Raw genomic sequence first — 6,000 nt, 5'->3', positions numbered from 1 at the left:
CTGTAAGCCGTGTCGTCAGTCGCCCCTCCCTCCGTCAGAGCAACGGCAGACAATTGTTCCGTGCCTTTTTTCTGTGCGGACGCCATACCAAGGCAAGCATGGAGGCCACTCAGCTCACTTTGGAAATTAGGGGCACATTAAACACCACACGCATTATCCAGCAGTATATGCAGCACCAGAACCTGGCAAAGCGATACCGGGCGAGGAGGCGACGTCAGAGAGGTCATGTGAGTGATCAGGACATGGACACAGATTTCTCTGAAAGCATGGGCCCTGCCAATGCATGCATCATGGTGCTAATGGGGCAGGTTCATGCTGTGGAATGCCGATTCTGGGCTCGGGAAACAAGTACAGACTGGTGGGACCGCATAGTGTTGCAGGTCTGGGACGATTCCCAGTGGCTGCGAAACTTTTGCATGCGTAAGGGCACTTTCATGGAACTTTGTGACTTGCTTTCCCCTGCCCTGAGGCGCATGAATACCAAGATGAGAGCAGCCCTCATAGTTGAGAAGCGAGTGGCGATAGCCCTGTGGAAGCTTGCAACGCCAGACAGCTACCGGTCAGTTGGGAATCAATTTGGAGTGGGCAAATCTACTGTTGAGGCTGCTGTGATGCAAGTAGCCCACGCAATCAAAGATCTGCTGATATCAAGGGTAGTGACCCTGGGAAATGTGCAGGTCATAGTGGATGGCTTTGCTGCAATGGGATTCCCTAGCTGTGGTGGGGCCATAGATGGAACCCATATCCCTATCTTGGCACCGGAGCACCAAGCCGCCGAGTACATAAACCACAAGGGGTACTTTTCAATAGTGCTGCAAGCTCTGGTGGATCACAAGGGACGTTTCACCAACATCAACGTGGGATGACTGGGAAAGGTACATGACGCTCGCATCTTCAGGAACTCTGGTCTGTTTCAAAAGCTGCAGGAAGGGACTTTATTCCCAGACCAGAAAATAACTGTTGGGGATGTTGAAATGCCTATAGTTATCCTTGGGGACCCAGCCTACCCCTTAATGCCATGGCTCATGAAGCCGTACACAGGCAGCCTGGACAGTAGTCAGGAGCTGTTCAACTACAGGCTGAGCAAGTGCAGAATGGTGGTAGAATGTGCATTTGGACGTTTAAAGGTGCGCTGGCGCAGTTTACTGACTCACTTAGACCTCAGCGAAACCAATATTCCCACTGTTATTACTGCTTGCTGTGTGCTCCACAATATCTGTGAGAGTAAGGGGGAGACATTTATGGTGGGGTGGGAGGTTGAGGCAAATCGCCTGGCCACTGGTTACGCACAGCCAGACACCAGGGCGGTTAGAAGAGCACAGGAGGGCACGGTACGCATCAGAGAAGCTTTGAAAACCAGTTTCATGACTGGCCAGGCTACGGTGTGAAAGTTCTGTTTGTTTCTCCTTGATGAAACCCCCTGCCCCTTGGTTCACTCTACTCCCCTGTAAGCTAACCACCCTCCCCTCCTCCCTTCGATCACCACTTGCAGAGGCAATAAAGTCATTGTTGCTTCACATTCTTGCATTCTTTATTCATTCATCACACAAATAGGGGGATGACTACCAAGGTAGCCCAGGAGTGGTGGTGGAGGAGGGAAGGAAAATGCCACACAGCACTTTAAAAGTTTACAACTTTAAAATTTATTGAATGACAGCCTTCTTTTTTTTGGGGCAATCCTCTGTGGTGGAGTGGCTGGTTGGCCGGTGGCCCCCCCACCGCGTTCTTGGGCGTCTGGGTGTGGAGGCTATGGAACTTGGGGAGGAGGGCGGTTGGTTACACAGGGGCTGTAGTGGCAGTCTGTGCTCCAGCTGCCTTTGCTGCAGCTCAACCATACACTGGAGCATACTGGTTTGGTTCTCCAGCAGCCTCAGCATTGAATCCTGCCTCCTCTCATCACGCTGCTGCCACATTTGAGCTTCAGCCCGCCACTTACTCTCTTCAGCCCGCCACTTACTCTCTTCAGCCCTCCACCTCTCCTCCCGGTCACTTAGTGCTTTCCTGCACTCTGACATTATTTGCCTCCACGCATTCGTCTGTGCTCTGTCAGTGTGGGAGGATAGCATGAGCTTGGAGAACATTTCATCTCGAGTGCTTTTTTATTTTTCTTTCTAAGCTTCACTAGCCTCTGGGAAGGAGAAGATCCTGTGATCATTGAAACACATGCACCTGGTGGAGAAAAAAAAAAGGGACAGCGGTATTTAAAAAGACACATTTTATAAAACAGTGGCTACGCTCTTTCAGGGTAAACCTTGCTGTTAACATTACATACATAGCACATGTGCTTTCGTTACAAGGTCGCATTTTGCCTCCCCCCACGGCATGGCTACCCCCTCAACCGTCCCCCCTCCCTGTGGCTAAGAGTGGGGAACATTTCTGTTTAGCCACAGGCAAACAGCCCAGCAGGAATGGGCTCCTCTGAGTGTCCCCTGAAGAAAAGCACTCCATTTCAACCAGGTGACCATGAATTATATCTCACTCTCCTGAGGATAACACAGAGAGATAAAGAACGGATGTTGTTTGAACGCCAGCAAACATACACTGCAATGCTTTGTTGTACAATGATTCCCGAGTACGTGTTACTGGCCTGGAGTGGTAAAGTGTCCTACCATGAAGGACGCAATAAGGCTGCCCTCCCCAGAAACCTTTTGCAAAGGCTTTGGGAGTACATCCAGGAGAGCCGCGAATGCCAGGGCAAAGTAATCCTTTCACATGCTTGCTTTTAAACCATGTATAGTATTTTAAAAGGTACACTCACTGGAGGTCCCTTCTCCACCTGCTGGGTCCAGGAGGCAGCCTTGGGTGGGTTCGGGGGATACTGGCTCCAGATCCAGGGTGAGAAACAGTTCCTGGCTGTCGGGAAAACTGGTTTCTCCGCTTTCTTGCTGTGAGCTATCTACAACCTCCTCCTCATCATCATCTTCTTCGTCCCCAAAACCTGCTTCCGTATTGCCTCCATGTCCATTGAAGGAGTCAAACAACACGGCTGGGGTAGTGGTGGCTGAACCCTCTAAAATGGCATGCAGCCCATCATAGAAGCGGCATGTTTGGGGCTCTGACCTGGAGCGGCCGTTCGCCTCTCTGGTTTTCTGGTAGGCTTGCCTCAGCTCCTTCAGTTTCACGTGGCACTGCTTCGGGTCCCTGTTATGGCCTGTGTCCTGCATGTTCTGGGAGATTTTGACAAAGGTTTTGGCATTTCGAAAACTGGAATGGAGTTCTGATAGCACGGATTCCTCTCCCCATACAGCGATCAGATCCCGTACCTCCCATTCGGTCCATGCTGGAGCTCTTTTGCGATTCTGGGAATCCATCATGGTCACCTCTGCTGATGAGCTCTGCATGGTCACCTGCAGCTTGCCACGCTGGCCAAACAGGAAATGAGATTCAAAAGTTTGCGGTTCTTTTCCTGTCTACCTGGCCAGTGCATCTGAGTTGAGAGTGCTGTCCAGAGCGGTCACAATGGAGCACTCTGGGATAGCTCCCGGAGGCCAATACCATCGAATTGTGTCCATAGTACCTCAAATTCGAGCTGGCAAGGCCAATTTAAGCGTTAATCCACTTGTCAGGGGTGGAGTAAGGAAATCGATTTTAAGAGCCCTTTAAGTAGAAATAAAGGGCTTCATCTTGTGGACAGGTGTAGGTTTACATCGATTTAATGCTACTAAATTCGACCTAAAGTCCTAGTGTAGACCAGGGCTTAGAAGGTGTTAGTTAGTCCTGGTCTACACTAGGAGTTGAGGTCGAATTTAGCAGCGTTAAATCGATTTAACCCTGCACCCGTCCATACGACTTAAAGGGTTCTTAAAATCAATTTCCTTACTCCACCCCCGACAAGGGGATTAACGCTTAAATCGGCCTTGCCAGCTCGAATTTGAGGTACTGTGGACACAATTCGATGGTATTGGCCTCCGTGAGCTATCCCAGAGTGCTCCATTGTGACCGCTCTGGACAGCACTCTCAACTCAGATGCACTGGCCAGGTAGACAGGAAAAGGCCCGCAAACTTTTGAATGTCAATTTCCTGTTTGGCCAGCGTGGCAAGCTGCAGGTGACCATGCAGAGCTCATCAGCAGAGGTGACCATGATGGAGTCCCAGAATTGCAAAAGAGCTCCCGCATGGACCGAATGGGAGGTATGGGATCTGATCGCTGTATGGGGAGAGGAATCCGTACTATCAGATCTATGTTCCAGTTTTCGAAATGCCAAAACATTTGTCAAAATCTCCCAGGGCATGAAGGACAGAGGCCATAACAGGGACCCAAAGCAGTGCCGCGTGAAACTTAAGGAGCTGAGGCAAGCCTACCAGAAAACCAGAGAGGCAAACGGCCGCTCCAGGTCAGAGCCCCAAACATGCCGCTTCTATGATGAACTGCATGCCATTTTAGGGGGTTCAGCCACCACTACCCCAGCTCTGTTGTTTGACTCCTTCAGTGGAGATGGAGGCAACACGGAAGCAGGTTTTGGCTGAGGAAGATGATGATGTTGTAGATAACTCACAGCAAGAAAGCGGAGAAACCAGTTTTCCCGACAGCCAGGAACTGTTTCTTATCTGGGAAACATCCGGGAAACTGTTTCTCATCTCATTTGGGAGTACATCCAGGAGAGCCGCGAATGCCAGGCAAATTAATCATTAAACATGCTTGCTTTTAAACCATGTATAGTATTTTAAAAGGTACATTCACCAGAGGTCCCTACTCTGCCTGGCGGGACCTGGAGCCAGTACCCCCCGAGCCCACCAAAGGCTGCCTCCCGGACCCGCCAGGCAGAGTAGGGACCTCTGGTGAATGTACCTTTTAAAATACTATACATGGTTTAAAAGCAAGCATGTTTAATGATTAATTTGCCTGGCATTCGCGGCTCTCCTGGATGTACTCCCAAAGCCTCTGCAAAAGGTTTCTGGGGAGGGCAGCCTTATTCCATCCACCATGGTAGGACACTTTACCACTCCGGGCCAGTAGCATGTACTCAGGAATCATTGTAGAACAAAGTACTGCAGTGTATGTTTGCTGGCGTTCAAACAACATCCGTTCTTTATCTCTCTGTGTTATCCTCAGGAGAGTGATATCATTCATGGTCACCTGGTTGAAATAGGGTGCTTTTCTTAAGGGGACATTCAGAGGTGCCCGTTCCTGCTGGGCTGTTTGCCTGTAGCTGAACAGAAATGTTCCCTGCTGTTAGCCACAGGGAGGGGGGAGGGGCTAGCCACGCAGTGAGGGGAGGCAATATGTGACCTTGGAATGAAAGCACATGTGCTATGTATGTAATGTTAACAGCAAGGTTTACCGTGAAAGAGTGTACCCATTGTTCTATAAAATGTGTCTTTTTAAATACCACTTTCCCTTTTTTTTCTCCACCAGCCGCATGTGTTTCAATGATCACAGGATCTTCTCCTTCCCAGAGGCTAGCAAAGATTAGAAGGCAAAAAAAAAGCACTTGCGATGAAATGTTCTCTGAGCTCATGCTGTCCTCCCACATTGACAGAGCACAGACGAATGCGTGGAGGCAGACAATGTCAGAGTGCAGGAAAGCACAAAATGACCAGGAGGAGAGGTGGCAGGCTGAAGAGAGGGCTGAAGCTCAAAGGTGGCGGCAGCGTGATGAGAGGAGGTAGGATTCAATGCTGAGGCTGCTGGAGGATCAAACTAATATGCTCCAGTATACGGTTGAGCTGCAGGAAAGGCAGCTGGAGCACAGACTGCCGCTACAGCCCCTGTGTAGCCAACCGCCCTCCTCCCCAAGTTCCATAGCCTCCACACCCAGACGCCCAAGAACACGGTGGGGGAGCCTCCGGCCAACCAGCCACTCCACCACAGAGGATTGCCCAAGCAACAGAAGGCTGGTATTCAGTAAGTTTTAAACTTTTCAAGTGCTGTGTGGCCTTGTCCTTCCCTCCTCAACCACCCCTCCTGGTGCTTCTCTCCTCCACCCCCCTCCTGCGCTACCTTGCTAGTTATCCCCCTATTTGTGTGATGAATGAATAAAGAATGCATGAATGTGAAGC

Source organism: Lepidochelys olivacea (genome assembly GCF_965140295.1).
Source record: "Lepidochelys olivacea isolate rLepOli2 genome assembly, chromosome: 2".
NCBI classification, from domain to species: domain Eukaryota; kingdom Metazoa; phylum Chordata; order Testudines; family Cheloniidae; genus Lepidochelys; species Lepidochelys olivacea.
This window is presented reverse-complemented; position numbering follows the sequence as displayed.